General features: G+C 49.0%; 1 pseudogene across 1 annotated transcript in view; it reads left to right on the forward strand.

Moving 5' to 3' along the window:
• Window positions 1–1,230: 1,230 nt before the first annotated feature.
• The window catches only part of LOC144159931 (uncharacterized), a 49,404-nt pseudogene continuing 24,496 nt past the window's right edge, over window positions 1,231–26,138 (forward strand). The window contains exons 1-3 of the transcript XR_013320359.1: window positions 1,231–1,563; window positions 4,432–4,485; window positions 18,199–18,346. The product of XR_013320359.1 is annotated as an uncharacterized LOC144159931 (transcript). The remainder of the gene's footprint in view (window positions 1,564–4,431; window positions 4,486–18,198; window positions 18,347–26,138) is intronic.

The raw sequence follows: 26,138 nt of genomic DNA on the forward strand, positions 1-26,138 counted from the left end.
GTTGCGCTGCTGAGCACGAGGTCGCGGGTTCGATTCCCGGCCGCGGCGGCCGCTTTTCTTATGGAGGCGAAAAGTAGAAACGCCCGTGTGTACGAGATTTCGGCGCACGATAAAGATCCCGATGTGGTCAAAATTAATCCGGAGCCCTCCACTACGGCGCGCCTCATCGCCTGCGTTGCGTCGGCGCGTTAAACCCTTCAATCAATCAATCAATCAATCAGATATTTCCCAGTCCCTTTCTGCTCTTGCACTTGAGTCTTATTCTTCGAGCCATGTCCTGTGCGCAGTCTTCATTTACTTACATTCGTTTACGTAAGGACTAAGGTGAAGTAGCTTCAAAACGTTTGATCTTCGCTCTCGATATATTGGGCGAAGCTTTTCATTTTCAAATAGTCTACGCGGTTTGTCTGTTTCCCAAACATTCTCTTGTAGATTGATTGATTTAATTGATTTGATTGATTGATTTAATTGATTTGATTGATTGGTTTAATTGATTTGATTGATTGATTTGATTGATTGTAGGGTTTAACGCGCCGTCGCAACGCAGGCGATGAGGCGCGCCGTAGTGGAGGACTCCGGATTAATCTTGACGACCTAGGGATCTTTAACGTGCGCCTAAATCTCGTACACACGGGCTTTTTTGCTTTTCGCTTCCATCAGAAAAGCGGCCACCGCGGCCGGGAAGGAACCCGCGACCTTGTGCTCAGCCACGCAACGCCGTAGCCACTGAGCCACCGCGGCGGGTATTCTCTTGTAGATATTTCCCTGGAATACAGTCGGTAAAACGCTTGTCTTTAACACGGCTTTCATACTTTCAGCCTTATCCTGCATCGGCCCACCGGAATTTGAAGAAACCCACCACGGCGTTCAGAAGTCTACACCCACCCCTTTTCTCTCCAACGTGTTTGTAAGGAGTATGCTTCGGTAGTTTTCAGACCCAACTAGTTGAAATTGAAATCGCTGTTATACACAGGAGTTTTGCCGACTGTACGTTTGCATGCTTCTTATTTCTTCGGCCCGGAGTCCGGACGGAGGTTTTAAACAACATCGCTATAGCAAGAAGCGTGCAAGGAGGCAGCTCGCACTTGGCTCAAAAACAAGGGCCAAGGGGAGGCTTTCGCTCAGTCCCTCCTTATCTAAGTAGCGTCACTTGACCCCGCTACGCCACGGCTGATAAGAAAGGGTGGCCCAGCGACCGCCCGCAGATTCGGGCGAGAGTAGACGAAGCACAGCGGGGCCAAATTGTCAAGCCCTACAGCAAAGCGCCGAAAGTGGCTGTCATTTGAGCCGCCGCGGATGATTCACGAGACGCTGGTTTTTCATTTCCCTCTCTTCTTTTTTTTCCGTTTTTGTCTCGTTATTCTGGTCACGCGGATGGGAGATACGTAAGACGCCGCTGTCATCGTGGTGACGTGACAGCATCTCGATTCTACCGCGCATGCGCCAAGTCGAGAGCGGCGCGGATGAAATTGGATCCATTCCGAAACTTCACCCACAAGACGCGCTTCGTGGACGCCGCGAAGAAGCAGCATGGCTAACCTGGGAAGGAACGCCTGTTTTTGGGTGAGTACTTTGGGTGCAGTGTATGTGAGCGTAATACTCTGGAGACGGATATTTCGCCGTCGCCAGCGCTGCTTCGCAAAAGGTCTGGAATGTAACCTTGCGCGAATGTAACCATGCGATCCGGAATCTCAGCGCTTGTAAATGTTATAGCTGGTAGTTTGACAAATGTTAGTTTTGTTTAACTGGCAACCATACGCATACGCATCACATTTAACTTTCGTACTGTTCGAGGTGGTCCGATGGAGTTGATTAATTAATGATTAAACCTCATCAGTTCGTTTAGCCGCATTCCCTATCCCTACATCATGAAACGTCAAAATTCGACTGAAATACCTGGAGTCCTTCACTTTAGACGAGGGGGATTCCTGTCATCGTGATTTCAAGGTTGCTGCTGTCACTTTTTATTCACAAGATGTAAAGTGATACTTCAAGTACCGGTAAAAAAAAACTGGCTGGGTGAAAGTTATTTAGTTCTCGCTTAATTTCTTTGGTCAATTTAATATTATAAGCTATGTGCAATTCGGTTTTCAAAAAGAAAAATCTACTGAAGCCGCTTTACCTAGTTTCAAGCACGACATAATACATAATTTTGACAGCAGATTATATACTTTAGGATTATTCGTGGACTTATGCAAAGTGTTCGACCCTGTGTGCCGTGATGTCCTTTTGTCGAAATTTCAAAAATATGGTGTACGGGGGAGAGAGAAAGTACGATCTTTAATGAAGACTGGCGATGTTGGCCGGGCTAAAATGCCTAACTTGCTACGGCAGTTGATGACGTGATGAAGATGATGGCGGTGATGTTCAAGAACTTGATGCGCACAGAAACGGCGAGTTATTCACAGCGACTGGTCTAGACCTGTGTGTTGCAGGTGCTCTATCAGAGCTTTTGTAACCGTAAAGCACGTTTGGGACAAGCCCATGGTCCTAAAACGTCCCCCAACTGAATGCACACGGAAAGTGACAGTTCCAAAGACACTGCGAGAGGCGCTCTTTGAGCACTGAATCGAGCACATTCTCAGAGCAGGTGCTGGAGGGCTTCTCGCACATCACAGTGTGGGCAGAGTGGCGACGTAGTTCGTTTCATCTTAAATAGGAAGTTGCGCGTGTATGCCACATGTAGGGGGGCTGATACTGAAGTTAATAGAGAGTTACCTCACTGATTGATGTGAGTATGCCAGTGTATGCGGTGACAAGTCAGACAAAATCAAAGTGAAAAAAGGCGTACCCCAGGACTCTATCCTTGGACCCTTGCTATTCTTAATTTATGTGAACGACTTTTGTAGCATACCTTATACACCTAAAGTAATTATGTACGCCGATGATAATGACATTTTTTTTACGGCCCGCAGCCTTTTTGAACTGGAAAACATGGCCAATACGTACTTAAATCAGTTATCCGCCTGGCTAACCTGAAAAAAGCGCCAACTAAACTCTGATAAACCCAAATACATAAACTTTGCCCCTATCAATAAGCCAAAAAAATATGGCGTCGAGGTTATTTTTCGAGGTGTAAAAGTACAAGAAAAGCAACAAAATTTTTGGGTGTCTGGTTTCAGGAAAATCTCTCTTGGAACGTTCACATTGATAATTTGGCAGTTGATCTCAGCAGGTGGGTAGGCGGCCTGTATAGGTTAACCTCATTGATTCCAATTTCCCACATGGATGAAACTTTCTTTGTACTCCTCACTTTTCTATTCAAGATTAAGCTATTGCATTTTGGTATGGGGCATAACCACCAATAGGAATTATGGCAGATTGATAAAATTGCAGAATAAGGTATTCCACATTTTTGAGTGCTATACGGGTCGTGCGGAATATTTGGCAACACCTCCCCTTTATCCCTTTATGTAAAACACTCCCCATTGAAAGCAAATCGTGTGTATTATTTTAGGCTTTTGCAATATATATATATATATATATATATATATATATATATATATATATATACAAACTCTACATCACTGATAACGTATCTGACACATCTTTATATAGATTTCGCCAGCAACGGCTTAACCTGCCAAAGACAAGAACCAATTACGTCCGAAAACATTTAGAATACCAAATTCCTTTTCCTCTAAATATGGTAGGGATGCAAAACGATTTTGGAAAGAAGATATCTATAATCACACATTTAAAACTATAGCAATGGAAAGTAATATTCAGTGTACCTAATTTGTTTCTGTGCCTTGTATTTACTCAATATGGGCCAACTATTTTCTCTCTTCGCAAGTACAACTGGTATTTTCGTTGCGATTGTTATCCAGTGCTTATCCTGGTATGATTTAATAATGAAAATGACGTTGGGATACGTGCCTTCATTTTCAATACACAGCGGTGTCTTTTTATTTTGTTAAGAGTGCGTCTGTGTGCAAATCAATTTCCTTGTAAAACATTTTCTTGACATGTTCTGCTTTGTGAATTAATTGCCATGTTTTGTTTTGTTTGTATAAACATGTACCTGCGTGTCAAAATTGCTCGAAGGGAAGGTTTCTGTCATGCTAGCCGCCTTTCGCCTTCCCTCCGTTTTTTTTGTATTCAGAAAACTAACTTCAATTCAATGCAATCTCGAATAAGAAATATCACAAGAAAAGCGCATCATCCACCAAGTAACCGTTGATGCTCTGCAAGTGAGAGCGCCAGATTACCATAGCGACCTAATTAAGTTATCATAATATGCATGAGGACTAGTAAGTGGGCTAATTTAGCGTTTATGGGGCTTAGACGATGTGGATCAAAGTGATGGAGTCGAGACTGAACTGATTGTGTGCAAGCGTTCGTTTCGCGTAAACTGATGCAAGGAAAGCTGCTGCAAACCCTGACCACGGGGCCTAATGACCATACCAAGCTTACGCCTCGTCATTGCAGTTGTGCGCCTTTATTTTGGCCTACCCGGTGACGGTGCACTCCCAGCGAATACAGGTAAGCAGAACAGGTTCCTTTCCCACCTGTTTAACTAGTTAAAACTGTGGCTTAGTTGATAAGTTGGAAATAAGCATCGTGTGCATTCTTCCGTATAATTTACTTCGATCGGCTTGTGTGGACGCATGGAGGGTATTCTGGATTCAGAACTCCCTTTCCTCCAAGCTCCAAGTAAAGGGGAACCTCCGTGACACATTGCGTTCCTTAAAAAAGAATTAGGGATCCAAATAGTGCTCAAGTGTTTTTTTTTTGTTTTGTTTTTTTGTCAAGTTTGAGCCACCAGGCGAAGCGTTGCACGTATGCGTCTGCATCGACGGGCCGCGTCTTTGATATGTGGGATATGCCAAGCTTGAACGCGCTTAGGTGCAGGTTAAACTTCGGAGGCCCTCTTGGCGATAAGATATACACTTGAGTAATCATGCCTCACCAGTGTTTTCGGTTCAGCGCTGCTTGCCTCGGCGAGGCCGAAACAGCGCCGCTTTCATAGCCTTGCGGTTTCAGTATATACACAGTTCAACATCGATCACTTTTTGTGATATCTGCGAAAAATCTTATATGCCGATATACTCCGTACTCAGGTGCCCGAACATTTAGGTGGCACTGAACACCGCAGTTCCCTCCAAAATTGTATAGTATGGCCTGGCAGTCAGAGAAACCGCCGACACGTCGATTCCCCCGCCCCCCCTTCCACCCCTTCCCGAGAAAAAGGCAGCGCCATCACTATCAATCAATTAATCAATAAATCGATCGATCGATCAATCAATCAATCAATCAATCAATCAATCAATCAATCAATCAATCAATCAATCTCCGCGTGCATTGTTCAGCCTGACAACAACGTTAAATTCAATTCCGACTTCAAATGGTCAGCACTTGTAAACAAAATAATTGTTGGCATTGTAAAGTTACACACCACCCGCCGCGGTGGTTCAGTGTCTAATGCGTTGCACTGCTGAGCCCAAGGACGCGGGTTCGAATCGTGGCCGGGATGGCTGCTTTTCTGGTGGAGGCGAAAAGCGAAAACACCTCTGTGTTAAGATTTCGGTGCACGTTAAAGATCCCCAGGTGGTCTAAGTTAAGCAGGAGGCCTCCACTACGGCGCTCGTCACGGCCGAGGTGGTTCTTCGGCGCTTTACACACACCCATACGCTTTGTCAAGTTTCCTACCCAGCGTTCATCGGAAAGCCAACTAGCGCAGATAAGCACCTTGGTCTCGTAACGGCTGCTTATCAAACAGTGCGCCCTCCGTTCGGCCTTTAATATGCCAGCAATACCTACCTAGTAAGATTGCTTATTTATAGAGACCTACAAGAGTTCGCAGCGCAGATGCGGGGTACGGTGAACACCGGAAAAAGAAATGCCTGGGTTGGACGTGGCACGCAGTGAATTCGCGCACTGACAAACCCTAAGACAAAACACATACAAAAAATTTTACCACGGGACCAAAGACAGGCGTGTTTCGGCACAGTCCGCGCTGTGTGCGCTAATAACGCGAAAGGGAACTTGGATTCACCCAGCGCTTAGTTGTATCATTATCTGATGGCTCATACTCTTTCCCCTATTCTCATGCCCGCACTCTTTCCATTGTGACGACGAATTAAACACGCTTTGACTGCACAACTGCATGAGACACTGGCTTGACCTTGACCGAGCTTGAAGGTCAGATTGACGCTACGAGGCATCGCCAGAACGAAGTGACTTCTCGCTTTGTACCTGGAGTAAACGTGCTTCCGCTATAAAAATGTGAAATCAATCGCCTAAGCATCCATTTCTGGCTTTAGGTCAGGTGAAAAAATTTCTCGAAGTGTCACCCATGATAGCCATCCTCTTTGTTTCATTTTTGTGCCCCTTAAACTCATCGCGATATATCACAATAATTCTTGCACTCAGCTTATCGAGACCCGGAAGAGAAGACGTAAATAATTGAGTGCTTACTTTTATTAAAGTTTGTGCGCTTCACCGTTGTAATCGCGCCTTGTTTTTATGTTCTGCCTCTCCACGTAGTTGTTTCTTTGTGTGTTGAAATGGCCTCTTATTTCTTTAATTTTTGTGCAACGTTCTTTTTTTTTTTGGCTATCATTAATAAGCTTCGTGCACTGCCGCTGTCGTCGGCTTTTCCTGCATCGTGTGTCCCGAGATGCTCTGTACTAACGCTAATGAACCGTGCCAATTAGCTAGCCGCATAATACGCCGACTACCTCTTCATGCGGCCGCCAGATTATCGCACCGCAGTAAGCCGATTTTCCCCATGTATCGCCCACCAAAGAAACTACAAACATTTCAGACACGGCTTGCTTGAAAAATAACTCAATTATGCATAGGTCTGCATCGTAGGAAAGAGCTATAAATTTGAAATTTAGTGAGGGCCGACATGCAAACGTCATCGAAGCGAGGAAAAGCAAAATTACTGGTAACAGACGATGATTAATTAGGACTAAATGAATCAAAGATTACAAGAAATGTTCGAGTAGGGAACTCGGAAGGAAAGAGAAGATCGTTTTGTGGGCCTGCTGAGGACGATGCTCTTAATCTAAGACGCCTATAATTAATGACTCTCCCTACGTACACTCGCCTGGTCGCTGATGGCAGCACAGACATCAAGTCTTAACTCTGCTGATTCCGTTTCTGACGAACCCTTATTTTCTTCTGCTGTTCATCTACACTTTCCTTCTCACTCGTGAACTCCAACAGTTCTGTGCACTGTTAAAAAACCTTCTACAAACACGCCTGCTCAAGCGTCGACCGTCCATTATTTCTTTGGTAAACCACCCTTACGGGTGGCGTAGCGGCACACTCGTTCCACTATATTAAGCGCGGCTACGGTCTTGATTCCCGGCAGCATCGGCTGCATTTACGATCATGAAGACGAAGCGTTAATAATTTATCCGCCAGTACGAGATGTCAGCCGAAGCTAAAGACCCCTGGTGGTGAACTAAGTTAACTCAAGTGGCACAGAGAGAGGAAGAGAGAGGGAGGGAGGGAGAAGAGAGAGACAGAGAACTTTATCTGCCCAGAAGTAGAAAGCTTGGGTTGTTCTCTGGAGGCTGGGCTTTTCCAGGCTTGGAAGAACGCTTGGGTGGTTCCTGGCGACTTCTTTTGTCGATCTGGACAACGTGGCCGTTCACTGTGACGCGGCTCATACCCCAGTGTACATGAGAAGCAATCTCTATTTTAAACTCGCTTTTTCTTCCATCATGTGTGAGTAGTAGTGGCAAAAGTATTAGTAATAAACGCCATGTAGAACTGTTTGAAGTGGGAGTGGTTCCCTATTTCATGAATCCAAGAGACTAACGGGTAGCCTTCTCTCTGGAGGCCACGCGTTGCTAGAAGTCCTGGTATCGGCTGGTCACCAGGCTCTTCCACGGCTCAGGGGGGAGGGGGAAGGATGAAGAGTAAGGATCATGTACGCACTCTATTGTGATGTGAGGTAGAGTGTCTGATCGAAAACATGGCATGAATCAACAGATCGAGTGGGAGGCATGGGATTGAAGCGGTCTGGATGAGAGGTAGTATTAGTCTGCGGAACAGCTATTTGTTCGCCTGGGGGGAGTTTGTGTGTTGGAACTTCGTCGCAGCATTTCCGTTCAGTGGAGGAGAGTGAGAGAACGGGACGACAGAAGGGCGCTGCGAAAAAAAAAAAAAAAATCGGCGAGGCTTGCTTTAACCCGCGCAAGGCTTGAACCTTAGCGAAGCAGGATGAGAGAGAGAGAGAGAGAGAGAGAGAGAGAGAGAGAGAGAGAGAGAGAGAGAGAGAGAGAGAGAGAGAGAGAGAGAGAGAGAGAGATCACTTTATTGAGGCTTAAGGGGGTTTATGGGAGCGGTGTGGCCGTCGGTTTGAGGCCGGCGGCGACGTTATCAGCGCGGGTGACCAGAAGTATCTGTACCTCTGGGTCCGAGCTGCCCAGCGCTCCCTCATGAGTTCTTCCTGTGCAAGCACTGAAGCACACGCCACCACGCATTGCACTAGAATATAAATCGTTTATTTGCGTGTTCCGTCGTCCCTTTTCACTGTGGCAGCCGTAGTCGTCGTTATATCCATATATATCATCGTCTTCCTCGTGCACGACTGGAGGGCCCGGATCGTTTTGTCCGCAGGCTTTCCCATTTGTTCCAGAATGGAACGCGCCAGCACGCGCTAGAACGGGCGGCAACGGGCTTCGCGAACTGGGCTTCTGTAGCGCGAGCTGTCTTGTGCTGCCCCCTTAAGGCGCGGACGCACGTGAACTCTTTTCTTGGTTTTTTTGTGAGCGCCACGTGAAACCCCGGACGACTCCGGGACTTCCTCGTAAAGCGCGTGCTCACGAGCGCCGTGAACGGCCGAAGTAACTGTGACTTGGTGTTTTCTGAGGACGCCGAGCACATTATGGCCAGCAGTGTTGGTAGTAGAAAACGTTTATTACAGCAAAAGGGAAAGGGAAAAGGGTGGTGGTGAAGCGTCCCTAGTCCAGGATGCCTCTTGACCCGGCCGACTCAATGGCCCAAAACCAAGGCCCTTTGGCGGGCCGGGTCCGGGCTGGTCAGCTCAGTCTCCCACTGCTCCGGGGTGGGAAAGGGGTAGGTTATGGGAGTGGGGACAGGAGTTTACGAGGTGGAATGTGGTGAGTGGGGTGTCGCAGTGTTGACATTGACGGGGGTAGATAGTGGGTGCGATCTGGTGGACGATGACGTGATTGTAAAAGGTACCGGTCTGAAAGGGACGATAGATTATAGCTCGGCCATCAGCAGCAGCTCTGCTGTTAAAAAAAAAAGACTATCTGGCCGTAACAAGACACCGCCACTGGGAGACTGAGCGGAGAATTCCGGGGAATTAAGAGTAGTGGCCGCACAGGCGCCAGTAGGGAACAGCGGCAGAGCGACTCGGAGGAGCCCACGGACGAGCATCGCTTCGACAACCGCTCGAAGTGGCTCCAACGAGAAGCGCGAGAATAAAAAAAGTTAGCGAAGCACTTTAAATCGGCTACCATACGAAGTGATTTCTGCTAGCGATACGATGAGCGACGCGACGGTCACCCGCCGTCGCTAGTCGCCGTCTCTCGCCGAGGCAAACCACATAAGAGCGACGGCACGCGCGATCACACGAACTACGGAGAAACGATACGCTGCATCTTTGGAAGTAGTGTTGGGAAAATAAATTTGCCAGCAAGATTCCTTTGTGCGCGTTCCTTACAAAAAAAATAGCGGTGGCTTAGCTCGGCTATGCCAGGATATACGTAGCGTGAGCTATGGTTCAGCTGGTTATTCTTAGGTTTCCTGGTTGTCTAGGATTAGCTCATTATCATGCTTACTGCTGCTAAAACGATTTCCAATCCAATCAAATCCAATGAAATGCAATCCAATCCAATCCAGTCTAGTCCAGTCCAGTCCAGTCACTGCTCCTCGTGCATGCGCAGAGCCGTGCTGCCACGGCTATGATGTCACTCCTCTGGAATGCACAGACCGGCGAATGTGCAGACTCAATTCTCTACACACCCGTACTCCAATTGGATTGGATTTCCAATTCAATATAATACAATCCAATTTAGTCCAATCTAATCCAATCCAATATAATACAATCCAATACAATCCAACTCCAATACAATCCAATAAAATGCTCCTCGCGCTCGCGCAGCACGGCCCTTCAAGGACCACGCGAAACTGCTCAACCTCGGCCAGTGTAGCTTACGCTACAAAAAAGGGAAAATTGAATTGAATAACATTTATTGAGGTGTGGGACGTCACATGGCCGTAGTTGAGGAAGTGGGAGAAGGGAAGAGAAGGAGGGGGCTGCAAATAAATGTATTGCCGAGAGCCAAATGGCGGAAAGCCGATCGCAGCTTGCTCTCGGTCTCTTGCAAGCCTAGGCGGAAGTTGCGCTGCTTCTGTAGCTCCCGCTCCTCCGTTGGCTAGTCGCGCAGGCTACTTCTGAGCGACGAGCGATGTTTCCTGGCGAACCAGAACCGAGACAAGTGACGAGAAACTCCCTCCGCGGCGAAAAGTACGCCGTCGCCCCTAGCTTCGCTGCCCGTTTCGCTTCGGAAATCGCTCCATGTGATGAACACTTCTTGAGTGTCTTTCGAAAACATATCGACGACGGGGAGATTGCAACATTGTGGTGAGAATTGTTGTTCTTCAGAACGCTAATACAGTTGAACCTCGTTGTAACGAAAACTGATATAGCGAATTATCGGCTATAGTGAACTCAATACAAAACTTTGGTTGGTCACGCTTTATTTCAATGACACTCATTCTTTTATGACGAAACTAAAGCCGTGAATGCCGCGCGAGATATCGGACATAACGTAGAATTATTTGACCATGAGTCTGAGAAGCTACATGAAAAAAAAAAACCGCGTCGCCCGAAACTGCAGAAGCATAAAGGCCCTTTTGTTTATGGACACTGTGGAAAACTCCATCCGGCTCAGTGCTGTGAGTAGCCACCACGCGAAGATCTCATCCTTCATCAAATAAATAAGGACGCAGGCCTGTTTTGTGTAGTGAACTTTGTTCTGTTGTAATCTCATATACCAATGTTCCGGTTCATTGAGTTAAAATGCAACAAGGAAAAAGGTAACGGTTACCTTTTTTTATAGTGGGTTCGAAGCCTAAAAATTACTTTCTGTATCAAGTATTTTTGCGGGAGCCACATCTTCGATTTGTTAGAGGCGATTTTTGCTTCTACTGTTACAACAAATATCGGGTATAACGAACTAATTCGCTATCCCGGTACCACTTCGCTATAACGGGGTTCGACTGTATTGAGTAATGTTTTGGAAAGGGGCAGGAGATTTGGGCGATTCGGTCCCCTTTGGGACGGTGGAGGCTTGCTGATAAGCAAAGTTGTTGCCCGCCACCGATTAGTGGACAGGGATCCAGACAAGGGTGCCTTCCAGCCGAGTTGAGACATCAGGTTTACACTACAGGGAGCCACCCTCCCGGCTCTTCTGAAGGCAGCTTGAAAGTCGGTCATGATTATTGGATTTTCCGCGTAAGTGAAGGCTAACTATAGTCTCCAGCAATCCCTGCTGATGACGTTTTGATTGAGGCAAAAGTGACGAGGATGGAGACGTCTGTATGCATTCATAAATGTTTTCGTGGGCCTGGGCTTGTCGGTGGCCCGGATGGAGGTCGATACTTCTATATAAGGGGCGGATGGGACTTATCCTAGGATTAGGAAGGAACCGCAGTGTATTGCTGACATTTGAGACTTTTGAGTAAGGTTAGATCCTGAAGTGTTTGGGTAGGGCGTTGGCTTAATGGGTAGCCTTTGATAGGCTTGAATACCGTTTTCAAAAGGCCCTATTGTAGAAAACGGGCCATGTAGCGGTTAATGGGTATATTAGTCCTAGCTTGAAGGCGTATCAATCGATCAGTGGTGACCCTTTTGGTGAGCGTGACGCATGGCGGGGAATACGTGACACGACAAATCAGGAGAGCTTAGACCACTAGGATCAGAACATGAATTCTCATTTATGCCCCGGGGTGGTTAAAAACGTGTAGGAGCATGTCGGAGACCCAAGTTAAAAGCCTCGAAGAGTTTAGATGAAATTTTGTCCTCGTGTGTGTGTCGGCTCTATAGCGAGCATGAAAAGTGACTATAAGACTATCAGTGATTATAAGACTATAAGTGGCTATGAGTGACTAAGTGATTATAAGACTATAAGAGTATAAGTGACTATAAGTGACTATAAGAATAAGTGAGAGCTGGGCTGTATAGTATGGTCTTCAAAGTGGATACAGACTGCATCCGTGGAAAAAGCAGTGGTATGATTGTGATGATGAGTTCGAATTTCCTTGGGGAACATTGAAGACCGACTGAGGAGACATCGGGGTCCCGATGGAGGTTGTCTTCCATGCTTCCCTTGGGGTCGTTTTCTGATCTAGCTATGCCGTCGCCGTAAATAACATGATGTGTGCGAGGGATGGCGTCGGGTTGCCAGGGTAGGCCCGGGAGGGCGAAATTAAAAACAGGAGGGAGGAGAGGACAGAACCTTGAGGCGTGCCCTAATGCCCCATTGCGCCTTTCACCCGGATAACAGGTTGGCGTTGAGTTCGAACGTCAGCAATGTATGAGTAAGTGTGGCGGCGTGCCCATCTGCTTATTTATGGATGTTTTTCTCCCACAAAGCTCCAGACGTGGGAGGCAGCTTAGCCATTTTGTATCGAACGGCCGCTGCTATCGGAGTTTTAACGCCTACTTTTTCCGGCGCCCCAATAGGCAACGCAGTGGCGTCAACGTACACGGCATGATGGACATTTGAAAAGACACGTGCCGTATTTGAACAATGTTTTCTCCCGTCACCAGAGCAGCCACTTTTACGTGACTACACCTACGATGCAGGTTCGCTTGTCTTCAAAAGATCCACACGAGGTTTGTACACTGTTTCCGCTTCGTCCGCTTTTAGACGTTGTCAACATTTCCCCAATTGTCTACTCAGCCCTTAATCAGGATGCGGTGCCTTTGCAAGGCTCTCGTATCCTGCTACATACCTTCCGCGGTTCAAGCGCATGTGTCTACTTGTAAAAAATCAAGAAACACAGATTTTTGACGGCACAAAGTGTACTTGGAAGAGGGAAGGAAGGACGAACCACCCAGGCACGCCCACTAAATAACACGACAGGAGACCTTGATGGGCTAGCGCTCTTGTTGTCCTCTCGTCCATTTTAACAGCGGAGCTGTTGTAGCTGGCCGTAATGTGTGGCGCGCAACGCGTTAAAAGTACCAAGAAAATGCCGAGCGCTCGTGAGCGCGCGCCTTGCGGTGACCGCCCAGCGTCCCTGGCACGTTCAGTGGCTTTAGCAAAAAAAATAACTGTCGAAAATCGCGAAGAGCCAGAAAATGGCCAGCGTTCCCATGAGCGCGAACCTCACGGCGACAGCCGAGCGTCCCTGGCTCACGCAGCCAATTTAGCAAAAAACGAAAAACTGGCGAAAACCCCGAGAGGCGCCTTGCGTTTGCCTAGCAACTAACAACGCCTGCTCCACGGAACCTCGACGCGACTCGTGGAACGCCGCGCATGCGTCGGGCACGTACGCTCCGCCGCTGCACCCCAGCTGTCGTCAAGCGCTACCGCGCAATACATGGCATGAGGAACACGACGATATCAATGCATACGACGATGGCTACGACTAGCACAGCGGAAAGCGGCGACAGAACATGTAAAAAAAAAACAATTTCAAACTACTACAAATGCGTGATGATGTGTCTGTCCTTCAGTGCTCATATAGAATGAAATCCTGCAGCCCACTGCACGAGTTTATGAACGGATAAGCCTAGGATGTCGTCATTTCTCGGCTCAGTAGAGAGTCACACTATTAGCCAACCTGGGCATGCGTACAATCTGTATCAGCTTTCCTGCGCTCGGGCAGTCTGGCCGGTCGACTACCGAGTGAGTGAGTGAGTGAGTGAGTGAGTGAGTGAGTGAGTGAGTGAGTGAGTGAGTGAGTGAGTGAGTGAGTGAGCCAGCGAGTGAGTGAGTGAGTGAGTGAGTGAGTGAGTGAGTGAGTGAGTGAGTGAGTGAGTGAGTGAGTGAGGGAGTGAGTGAGTGAGTGAGTGAGTGAGTGAGTGGGTGGGTGGGTGGGTGGGTGAGTGAGTGAGTGAGTGAGTGAGTGGGTGGGTGGGTGGGTGGGTGGGTGGGTGAGTGAGTGAGTGAGTGAGTGAGTGAGTGAGTGGGTGGGTGGGTGGGTGGGTGAGTGAGTGAGTGAGTGAGTGAGTGAGTGAGTAAGTGGGTGGGTGGGTGGGTGAGTGAGTGAGTGAGTGAGTGAGTGAGTGAGTGAGTGGGTGGGTGGGTGGGTGGGTGGGTGGGTGAGTGAGTGAGTGAGTGAGTGAGTGAGTGAGTGAGTGAGTGAGTGAGTGAGTGAGTGAGTGGGTGGGTGGGTGGGTGAGTGAGTGAGTGAGTGAGTGAGTGAGTGAGTGGGTGGGTGGGTGGGTGGGTGGGTGAGTGAGTGAGTGAGTGAGTGAGTGAGTGAGTGAGTGGGTGGGTGGGTGGGTGGGTGGGTGGGTGAGTGAGTGAGTGAGTGAGTGAGTGAGTGAGTGAGTGAGTGAGTGGGTGGGTGGGTGGGTGGGTGAGTGAGTGAGTGAGTGAGTGAGTGAGTGAGTGAGTGAGTGAGTGGGTGGGTGGGTGGGTGAGTGAGTGAGTGAGTGAGTGAGTGAGTGAGTGAGTGAGTGAGTGAGTGAGTGAGTGGGTGGGTGGGTGAGTGAGTGAGTGAGTGAGTGAGTGAGTGAGTGAGTGAGTGAGTGAGTGAGTGGGTGGGTGGGTGGGTGGGTGGGTGGGTGGGTGGGTGGGTGAGTGAGTGAGTGAGTGAGTGAGTGAGTGAGTGAGTGAGTGAGTGAGTGGGTGGGTGGGTGAGTGAGTGAGTGAGTGAGTGAGTGAGTGAGTGAGTGAGTGAGTGAGTGAGTGAGTGAGTGAGCGAGCGCCCCTGCCGCCCTGCCTGTCTGGTCTTCTTACGGACAAGCCTAATGACATCAGGCCAAGACTTGTTCGCGTGAACGACGCCTCGATTAAAAGCTCATTCCGCAACTTTGTTGGTCCGACGTCCCGACATACCACAAAACCGACACGAAAAACTGAGATTAAGCGGCCCTTCCTGCAGCCTGCCAGGAAGAAGTTTAGGACACGCCAGAGCTCGCAGCGCCAGGCGCCGCCCTTTCAGAACCGCAGTCGGAGTTCATTTAGAACCTGACACCGAAATAAAACACTGGAGCCTTTGAACATTTCTGGAGCCGAGCCGGAGTACAGCTGATAGGAAATGAAGAGGAATCGTGCGGTGCGACGGTTCGCGTATTCTTTCCGGCGACTGCAATCCGTAATCGATGCCGTACTCTCTTCCAAACTCGCCAACCCTACCCCCTTCGCTCGCGGAACCCGGCTCGTGGGCGGTGACGACGACTTCCACAGAAATACCAGCGACGAAAAACACGACGCGTTGGACAAATGTAAGCATACGGCGAGTCTCTTGTCGTCGGGCTTAATGGAAATACGACGACTGCATTACGAGCTCTCTATCTGTTCTGACGATGGTTTCACCCGTCTGCTTCACCGCCCACATACTCGCGGTACTATTTCTTACCTGAGGTCTCTACCTTCGCGTCGAGCAGAGACATACATAATTGAGCAATAATCCCAAAGCTATAGGTTTAGTTACCCGTGGGCTGAAGTATGTGGTTTTTGTCGCGCGGTAGCCCGGCAGCTAACATCACCGTTGAACCCAATACAGTCGAGTCGACTTATAACGATAGCGTTTATAAGAATATATCGGATATAACGATAAACAGCTATGGCACCGTCAACTTTGTATTCTTTGTATGGTAAAATAAACCGCTTATTACAATGCTCCAGTGCCACGTTATCGAATATAACGATTGAATCCGCTTATATTGTGCACCAAAAGTGCAACAGTGACGACTCTAATGACGCGGTTGCGCTGCCTACTCAGGTAGTGTCTTCGTAGGAGGCCCAATGCGTGACACAGTCCCTGAGGACATTTACCTCATTTACCTCAGCTAGGTGAAGCACCAGTAGATGCTCGTGGAAAAGATTTGCGCTAACTTCACACGCGGCGAAGGTGACCGACTGTGGCTTCTTTTCGGCAAATTAGTAGTAGTACGACCTTGCTGGCATTCGAATAAAATGTTTTGAGCTCTGTTCCGTCGTTTTATTTCGCAACCCGCTTATTACAATTGTCGGTTAATACGATGGGATTTCCTTGGCACTTGGATATTGTTATAGGTGAATTAGACTGTATACAAAATGCGAACGTGCAGCTACGGGAACGCAAAGAAGTGGGTAGCAACATAGTTAGAGACATAGTTTTTATTTCAGCTTGTATTTGCAGGGCAGCTTTGCAGTTAACACTGGTGGCTGACACGCGTGGGCCCGCGCTAGGGAATGAACATGACAATCGGCGACGTTAGGAGTGACGACCTAAAAACAGGAGGGCTTTCCATTCGTTAAAGCTTGTCTAAACTAAGCCGAGTGATGCGAGCCCAGGTTAAGAACTTGCATGAAACAATTCAACAAAATTTGCTCTACTGGGCTGACTCAACGCTACCGGGCTGACTTTATGCTATAAGAAGTTTACGTCAGATGACTTCACAACCTAGCATTTACTGATTGAGGCGAGGGTCCTACACGACTTAGCACCACCAGACAGGGCAGTTTTTTGTTATAGTTTCATTTGTAGCATATTAGATTGCACATGCAAGAGTTTAAGGACACCCAACTTAAGCACTCTTTAAAAGGACCCGGAAACACTTCTTTAACTTTTATGTAAATCCTTAACCCTTTAAAAACGTTCAGTCAACAAACAGAACCGGTACTCAGTATAGAGGGTCACAAAGTACCTCACCCAGAAATTACTGCCCTATACCTATCAGATAACTTAGAAACTTGCTCAAAAGATTTTTCTCTCTTTCCGGGTCTTGGCGTTCTTCGACTGCTGGAGTGACGTCATTGCAGCGGTGTAGCGGCTATTGGCCGGCTTTCCTTCAGTTGCAGCAATGAACGCAATCGATAGCCACTTTAAAAATAAAGCCACAAAAGCAACGCAGTAACGGAAGGAGCCATCTGCTGCGACGAGCAAAGCCGCGCAGTGCCGCTCCGTGCTGGCGATAACTATAGCCTTCGCAGTGCCTCCAAACGGGTTGGAAAGAGTGAAAGCGCTTATCGGAAGTGTTGCAGGGCCCCTTAAAGGGCAACGAATGCGAAAACCTTAGTGTCGAGCTGCCGAACGTGTCCTCCCGTTATCATCATCATTCGATTGGCTTTTCCACGCTGAATCCTCCGCGTGATTGGACAGTCAGAGTGTGCTTGGTATTCAGTCCGTGATGAGCCTGATGACGTCGCACACATTCAGTGTGCGTGTGCGCACTCCAGCTGACCGTGCGCGAACGGCAGCTGCATGATTCTAGAGCTGTGAGTGAATCCCTCCGTCCTTGGGACAGCGGTGATAGTGGCGACCTCTAAACAAACGCTCTTTTATTAATTGGTACGTTGTGTGTTAAAGACCTTAAGCAACCTCTAACTCTTCTTACCCTTAGTATACCGATGAGCGTTAAGAAAAACGCCGCGTTGGCTCAGTGGCTATGGCGTTCTGCTGCTGGGCACGAGGTCGCGGGTTCGATTCCCGGCCGCGACGGCCACTTTTCTGATGGAGGCGAAAAGCAAAAACGCCCGTGTGTTCGAGATTTCGGCGCACGATAAAGATCCCCAGGTGGTCAAAACTAATCCGGAGCCCTCCATGACGGCGCGCCTCATCGCCTGCGTTGCGTCGGCGCGTTAAACCCTACAATCGTTCATTGGAAAACGCCCCCCGTGTGTCCAGATTTCGGCGCATGTTATAGACCCCCGGGTGGTCAAAATGTATCCGGAGGCCCTCCACTACAGCGCGCCTCATAGCCATTCAATCAATCAATCAATCAAAAGCGTGATTCAGCCAAGCACAGCCCTGCGCGTATACCGGTAGACGCGGTACCGGTGTCGGAAGCATGTGCGTGCGTGTACAAGAGCGACTGGCGCATTTGATTGTTATCCACAATTAAACTAAACACCAACCCCCTCAGCGGACTGGCCTCCTTGCCTTCATATTTTCCTCCTTTTCCCCCTTCTCCCTCGCATCCAATTTTTCTTCTTTTTTCACAGCAGCCCGACTTCAGTTATATATAACTTGAACGTTCCCCTGTATCCTGATGGAACTCATTTTCGTTTCCTGCACAACGCCCAAACACGCCGACACCAGCCTGAGGGCCACTCCAACGACCGCGGTGGCGGAGTCGAGCTTCTGAATGAGCCCAGCAGCGAGGCGAGGATGACGCGCACGGCTGCTCTCGTTCGTGAGGCGCTGCGGAGTCCGGGTCCCAGGGGCATCGTCATTGTGGTCACCGACGGTGAGTATACATACCCGTTGTGCTACCCTTACGTGGGCCGCACTGGTACAGGTTCCACTAACTGCGCCATGAAGGCGGATTACAGGTTAGGTTCGTTAAACGTCCTGCCTTGCCCCAACAACAATGAAACCAATTTTATCGCAAACTTTGAACAAAAAAATTAAAGCCGTTTCACTCATTGTGAAAGCTGTCGGAAGTGAAGAGCAGTGATTCGCCACAATGGACTGCACCGCCGTTATCCGCCCACCCAACGCTACCACCCAACGCATTTCAAATTTCCCGCCTCCGCAGTGCTCGCGCACCCCCTGCCTGAAACAGCGCCAGCGGAAGTTTCGTTTTTTTGGGGGCTTGCGTTTCCCCCCGCACGTGCCGGGGTTGCACTGTCACTTTTTTTTCGCTTACTATCGTAAAAACCAACCCAACGAACGTTCCTGACTAAAAGAACGCGGGCGTTGCCGGTTAATTGCGTATATTTTGCCTCAAATGTACCTGCAGTTTACTTTGCGCCAAAGAACGGGGAGATGTAGGACAAGCGCCAGCGGTTCAAGAGTTTTGAACGCCTATGACTATATAAACCGCTTGGCTTTCGAAGCCTTTGCAAGGTAAATATAACTGGTAGCGAAGCTTCCATAGAAGCCCATACGTTCAGAAAATGGCGGCTCTTAAGCTGCTCATGGTGCTTAGCGCCATCTGTGTGAGGAGGGAACACTTCTGGCGGAACAAAAAATAACCAGGATGTGACGCAAGATCCGGTCAGCAAGTGACGTCATTTTGGTGGCATTAGCGGGAAAATTTGACTTCAAAACAGAGCAGGCCTCTGATCGCTGAGGGCTGATGTCATTGCCATCTGACGCAAGTTGGCGAGCCCTTGGCGTGTGTGCTTCAAGTCAACGCCAGCTTATACTCGTGACTAGAGAAACGTACTTTAGCATACTGTCGTATGATTCGCCTCGGTGTTTATAAAAACATCTTGCATCTTCTCTGAACCTTTACTCTGTATTCATGCCTTTCACTGCTGTATAAAAGCAATCAGTTATTTATTTTGATTGCAGTGGGTGGCAAACGTACCCCCCCCCCCTCCCCCGACCAGAATTTTTTTTTTTCTGCCTTGGGATACAGAGCACAAAATGACACTTGACCACTCTCCCCGGCCCCCCTTTCATATCAAAAACGTGCCCACTCCTTACCCCGACACCAATTTCTACCAATGCCACTGCTGGGTTTAATTGCGTCGCACATACGCAGGTTGCGTGCGTGTCTTAAGTATAGAACAAGGTTATATAATGCTTGCTCAGTTTGTGTACTTCTGTTCTAAGAGAAGAAATAACGCATAGGCATGCTATAACCAAGACATTTGAATTTTATTCAAGGATAAAGATAAAACAAATTTACCACACTGCACAAAATCAGCACGTATACAATAAGTACAAAATGTTCGTGGGCACTACACGCATTATGATTTTCCTTACGCGCCGAAAAATTGACTTTACCCGTAACACATAGCATTATGAGCAATGAAAGCGTCAACAGCAGAACTACTTCCAAACAAGAGAAAAGAACTAGGCACTGCATCTTGACGCAGAAAACCGGGCCGCAGGAATGCCGATTAACGAAAGTGCAGCGAGCACACCGCAGCTGTCCCGGCGTCTTATCAAGTAGACATGGGTTTTCTACAGGCGTTCACTCAGCATTTACGCCTGCAATTTCCTGGTTGCATTATTAGGCAAGTGTCGCAACAGATAAGTAAAAAGAGGAAAAATGGATCAATGCAAACGAAAGCGACGGTAGTATGTAAAAGCACATAGCAGGAAAGATCTGGCAGCAGCGCAGCACGGAGCAGCACAACACAGTACTGCGATAGAAATAATGCTTGCGCATACAAGTGCGGGAAGCAACGAGCACTACAAGCGTTGTAAGAAGACACTGAGATAGACAATTAAATCGACTCGTTTAAATTCGAGTGGTACTACGCTGAGAAGTCCTAGCGTAATTGACACCATTTGCTCCGAGCCAGCCTTAGGTGTAATCAAGAGATAACTGTGACATAACAAAGCTTTAGATCCATTTTTTTCTTTCGAAGCGGGGATCGCCGCTAGGGGGCCGCGCCGAGCGGACGTGTTCCAAACGTGCTCCAGTTTTTTTTCGCAAGTTCTGGCGTTTTAAGCGACGTTGGCCCTTCTTCCTGTGTTTACCCCTCTTCATGGACATGTTGTGACCCCGCCGAACCCAAATTTCGGCCCTTCGGAACCACCACGCGTCCCAGAGCCAAGTCTGTTTCCCCGAACCGTCGGTTAGGCCTAACCCAACGGCCTCCACGACGTGCTCGCCTACCGCCGGCCGCAGCTGTCGGCGTGGCGGCTGCCTGTGCGGCTGTCGCTGCAGCTGCGGATGGAAAGTCTCCTACTCACTCGGACCTCACTCCTATGCACACTGAAGGCGGACATACTCCTACCATGGACGGGAAGGCGATCTCCAACGGACCTCAGCTACCCCAGACTTCTTTCACTCTATAGTCATCGGACGTGAACGCCTATGAAGGAGAAGAGCTCGAAGACAACGGCATGGAAGAAACCGAAGAGGACGCCGCCACCGAGGAGGCTGAAGGCTGGCAACGAGCTCGCCTTTCCAAGAAGCGCAGACCTACGCGCACAGACAGGGTAAGTCGGTCACGCCACATTCTTCATTTGAGACCATTAGCCAAACTTAAAATCAGAAATATTCCTCGACATGCCATAGCCAGTGTAATTGGCCGAACAGCGCCAAGTGCAGAGCTCGCCGAAATGGCCGCCGTTACCTTCGATGACGCCGCTAACAGTGCGCACATTGCTGTATACGATGAAGGCCACGCAACCCGACTCACCCAAATCGACCATCTTACTTTTCGCCAGAACGGGAAGTTAGAAACCATCGAAGTAGTCATTGAACTTGTTCCGTCATCCAAGAACACCATCAGAGGAGTCATCCAAATAGATCCAAACGATAGTAACGAAACTATCCACAGTTGGATTCGTTGCGAGCAGGCTGAAGTACTTCGAGTGCAAAAAATAGGAAAAACAGACCGAGCGATCGTTACTTTTGAATCTACTACTCTCCCCCGTGTGGTAAAATATTATATGGAACTCGTACGAGTCACCGAGTACCGTCCCAAACGGTTAGTGTGTTTCAACTGCCACAGTTTGGGGCACATGGCCAAATACTGCCCATCCCCCAGTGTGTGTACGGAGTGTGGCCGTACTCATGCACAAGAAGACGAATGTGAACCTGCACCCTTTTGTGTCCCATGCCAGGCCGTTGGTCATCTTGCTGTAAGCAAAGTCTGTCCCAGCCGGCTTCCAAAGAAGGAGGAAAAGTCTCCAAAGACCGATTCACCGAAAGAGTCCGACGCAAATCGTGGAACAAAGCAAACAAGCCGTCCCAACAATAACAATGTTTCCTGGGCAGCCACTGTCACAGGACACCAGCAGATGATTGGTCGTAACCCCACCGCCACTTTACCGGAAAACCACCCAGTCATGATCGAAAATATTCAACTCAAGAAGAGCCTTCTAGAACTTCGTTCAGAACTTCAGGCGATGCGCAAAGAACTCGCCTCCCTCCGCAAAGCCAGCACACGGCTTCAATCTGCTTCACCCCAATCACGTGGCACGGAGTCGGCGCGCCAAAGCTGCTCGCGCACCTCTCGTCGCCCCACAGCAGATTCTTCGCAGATAGCAAGCAGCAAACCCACGAGCTATGTCACTGAACAGATGTTGAAACAACGGGAGGCGCAAATCAAGTTTGAGGTGTGCAAGGAATGGCAGAAAGCCTGCGGCAATATTGCAGACTTACAGGGGCAATACGCCATTCTTAAGCAGGACATGCAACAGGTCATGGACCAAATGCGCATGTTTCTTGAGACGGTCGCCCCAAGTGAATCCAAGCGCAAGAAGAACCAATCTTCCTAAATGAACTCTTTAGTTCCTCCTAATCGTATTATAATTCAATGGAACTGTCGAAGCTTCGCTCAAAATGGCCCCTTACTGAAATCACAGGTATCCTCCACCCAACCTCTAGCCCTACTGCTACAGGAGACTAGAGGCCCTTGCAAAATTCCTCACTACACCACCTACATGGACCCCAAAATCCCGCATACTTACAGAGATAAAGCCAAGTCTCCCTCCACCCCTGGTCAGGCGGCAGTTCTGGTGCACAAGTCGTGCCATTCAGTTCAACACCGATGGGATAAAGCAAGCAATACAAATCGAGAAGTAATTATCGTCCGCGTTCAGCCCCCTAGTGGGAAACCTGTGCTTATGGTCTCGGTATATTACAGACCTCAATGCAACTCCCGGGCCAGGGATTCCTATGACTGGATATCGCATATATTTTCGCTAAACTTTTCTGGTCCAGTCATTATTGGAGGCGACTTCAACGCGAAAAGTACTCTCTGGGGTTATTCCCACTCCGATCTACGCGGGAAACTCCTAGAAGAAGCACTGGAGTATAGCCCCCTCCGACTCGGCAATGAACCTTTCCATCCTACCCGGATAGGTCTCCACAGCTCGCAGCAAGACACCACACCGGATCTAACCCTTACCACACCCGGAGTCATTAAAAAATGGCGAACACTGGATTGTACATGGGGCAGTGATCACTTTCCTATTCTGCTCCACTTGAACAGCAAGAAATTCCGCTCCAAGACTGCGTACACAAACATCAACTGGGATCTTTTTCGCTCGCAATTCCACGTGAGCGCACAACCTGAGCTGTCCGAGTTTGTTGCCTCTGTGAATGAAGCGCGTATCCTTTCCACGGAGACGGTAATAAGCACAGCTGAGGTCAACAATCCGGACGCCCACATGCACAAACTGCTTCGTACAGCTGAACGCCTTACCAAAAGGTATAGAGAACGCGGTAAACGTCACCATGACCTTATGAGACTAAAATGCCATTACAAAGCGATAAACGAATATCAGAAAATCCTTCAATCTGAAAACTGGCATAATCTCTGCGAACGACTTGGGCAAGAACGCGGTCTCTCACATCTGTGGAGCCTCTTTCGGGGCCTGAGTGGACGGGCGAAAATAAAACTGCCGATTCTAGAAGAAATGTGCCTGCATACAAACTACTCTCAAGTGGAAGATACTCTTGTGAAGACTCTCTTCCCGCATGCCACGGCTGACATCTCGACCCTCTCACCTCTGCCTGAAATCGATATACGAGCACCGCTCGCGGAGCTCGACTCTCCGTTTACCGAGAGCGAGCTGCATATAGCCATCTCCCAAGGAAAACCCAAATCTACACCGGGCCACGACCAAATAAAATGGCAAGACCTTCGAAATCTTCCCTCATCGGGTCAAGCGGCCCTCCTAACTCTCATCAATCGATCCTGGGATACTGGGCAAATTCCTGACCACTTGAAAATTAGTATCATCCACCCCATCCCAAAACCTGGCAAAGATTCTCGAAAACCCGAGAATCTTCGACCCATCGCATTAACTCCTGTTATTTGCAAGTTGACAGAACGTCTCATAAACAACAGGCTTCAACACCACCTGGAACACACAGGATGGTTCCACCCGGCTCTCACGGGATTTCGCCCCAATATAAGCACCCATGATTACCTCTGGCTTCTTCGTCGAGTCATAAACCGGACATCCCGAAAGAGCCTGCCCGACTACGTCCTGGCCCTTGATATGCACAAGGCGTTCGATAACGTCAGCCAAGAAGGCATCCTGCAAGAACTAGCCGCTGCCTTCCCCAGTCAGAAGGCTCAGAGGTGGATTCGCGGCTTCCTAACGCACAGACCCATTCGCCTTAACCCAAAGGAAGCAACGCCGAGTACCTACTACCTTGACAGAGGAGTTCCCCAAGGTTCAATTCTCGGACCTTTACTCTTCAATCTGGCCATGAATCGTGTAGCCCGCACCCTTGAAGTGGACTCAGCGGCCCGTTTCGCCTTCTATGCTGATGATATAGTTGTGTGGACCGAGGCTGCTGATTATAACTCAAAAGAATCTATGCAGGCCGAACTCCAGGCTGCTGTTTTTAGCTTGGAGCGCACCCTCTCCCGATTCCAGCTGCAATTATCCCCCAACAAGACCGAATTTCTCAGCGTCGACGGCAAGCGATCGACCAACCCTGACCAAGTTCTACACCTCAATATCGCCAATTCGATTCTTGAATCAAGAAATGGTACCATCAAATTACTTGGCCTCCAGATTAGCAGCTGCAATAGCCCCACTACATGGATCCGTCATCTTCGGACAACATGGCGCTCCACCTTGCACCTCATTACCCGTCTATCAAATAAATACGGCGGCTCACACCAAGACGCCTGTCTCAAGCTTGCGCGCGCCGTTGCGCACGGCAGGCTGTCTTACGGATTTCCCGTATATGAATTTCGTCCCCGGCATCTCTGGGAACTAACCATATTAAACAGACACCTGATTCGTACCATAACAGGCCTACCACGCCACACTAGGATGGACGTGCTGGAACAAGCAGTGCCACTTCCTCCGATCACCAATCTAGTCGAAGAAGTCAAGCTGCGATTCCAGAAGCACCTCGAATACATGCCACAGGGACGAGCCATTCTTAAATGGGACACCTTGAACAGCAACTTCGACCCTGAAATCTTTCCTAAATCCATCCCACCTTGGGAGAGACCTGCAATCGGCCCTATCCGACGACGACCCATTCCCCGACGTCAACGAGCAGCTAGGGAACAGTACGTCCGCACTCTGGTCAATGACAAAGCCCACGATGAAGTGGATGTATTCACCGATGCCGCTATCCAAGACATAACAGCCGCTGTTGCTTGGACTTGCCCCGAGGTTCCACAACTAGGTGGTTCTCGCAATATTACGAACACCTACGGCCTCTCGGATGAAGTGGAACTCTTTGGAATTCTGGGCGCAGTTCAAAGCATCCAGACCCATAGTTCAACCATCCACACAAAGAAATTCCGCATCATCACTTTCTCGCACGTTGCCCTCCGGGAACTGAATAGGACCTTCACGCCTAACTCTACGGCCACGAACATCCTCTACTTACGGGACCTGTCTCATGAAGGAATCACGATACGCATAGTCTGGACACCTGCCCACACGTCTGGAGCGGACGGCAACCGAATGGCGCACAACGCTGCCCGGGAGTGTCTACTAAATCCTCCCACGGTTCTCGACACCACTCCAGCACGATCTGACCCACCGAGCACATCTCAACAAGACTGGCAACAAAAACTTCGTCAAGCTAGAGCCCTCAGCCGGCACCGGCTAGCCGAGGCCTCACCCCCTGGTTTCCTCGCACCACTAAAGACCCTTCCAAGAACAGGAGAGGTCTTCGCGAACAAAGTTTATGCCAACTCGGCCTATACCCCTGATGTGATATCCAAGTGGACGAACCCAAGGCGTCCCTCCTTACCAAGGTGCCCCCACTGTGGCAGCAACGAGAAACCCAACCTTTTCCACCTTATTTGGTCATGTGCAGCCTTCTCAGACGGCCGTACGCAGTTGCTAGCAAGCGCCACGGTTCCGACGTCGGCGTTAGAGCATGTCGAGTATGTTAGGGTCAACCCAGATATGTTAGAAAAAATCACAGACTTTGCCCTAAAAAATGGTCTCTATAAGATGGTTTAATGGCTGACCGACTACCTGTTCAATTTCACCAGTCACGAATGAACACTGGTGCGCATCCGTCTTGCCCCACCAACCGTAATGTGCCATCAAGAACTATGCCGGACACCCCCTCCCCTCAGGGGAAGGCCAGTGTGTGTGTGTGTTGCTCCAACGGAACCTCGAGAGACAGCTAC

This window comes from Haemaphysalis longicornis, unplaced genomic scaffold (assembly GCF_048455015.1).
Source record: "Haemaphysalis longicornis isolate Haplotype H1 unplaced genomic scaffold, Haemaphysalis longicornis Haplotype H1 scaffold_10, whole genome shotgun sequence".
Lineage (NCBI taxonomy): Eukaryota > Metazoa > Arthropoda > Arachnida > Ixodida > Ixodidae > Haemaphysalis > Haemaphysalis longicornis.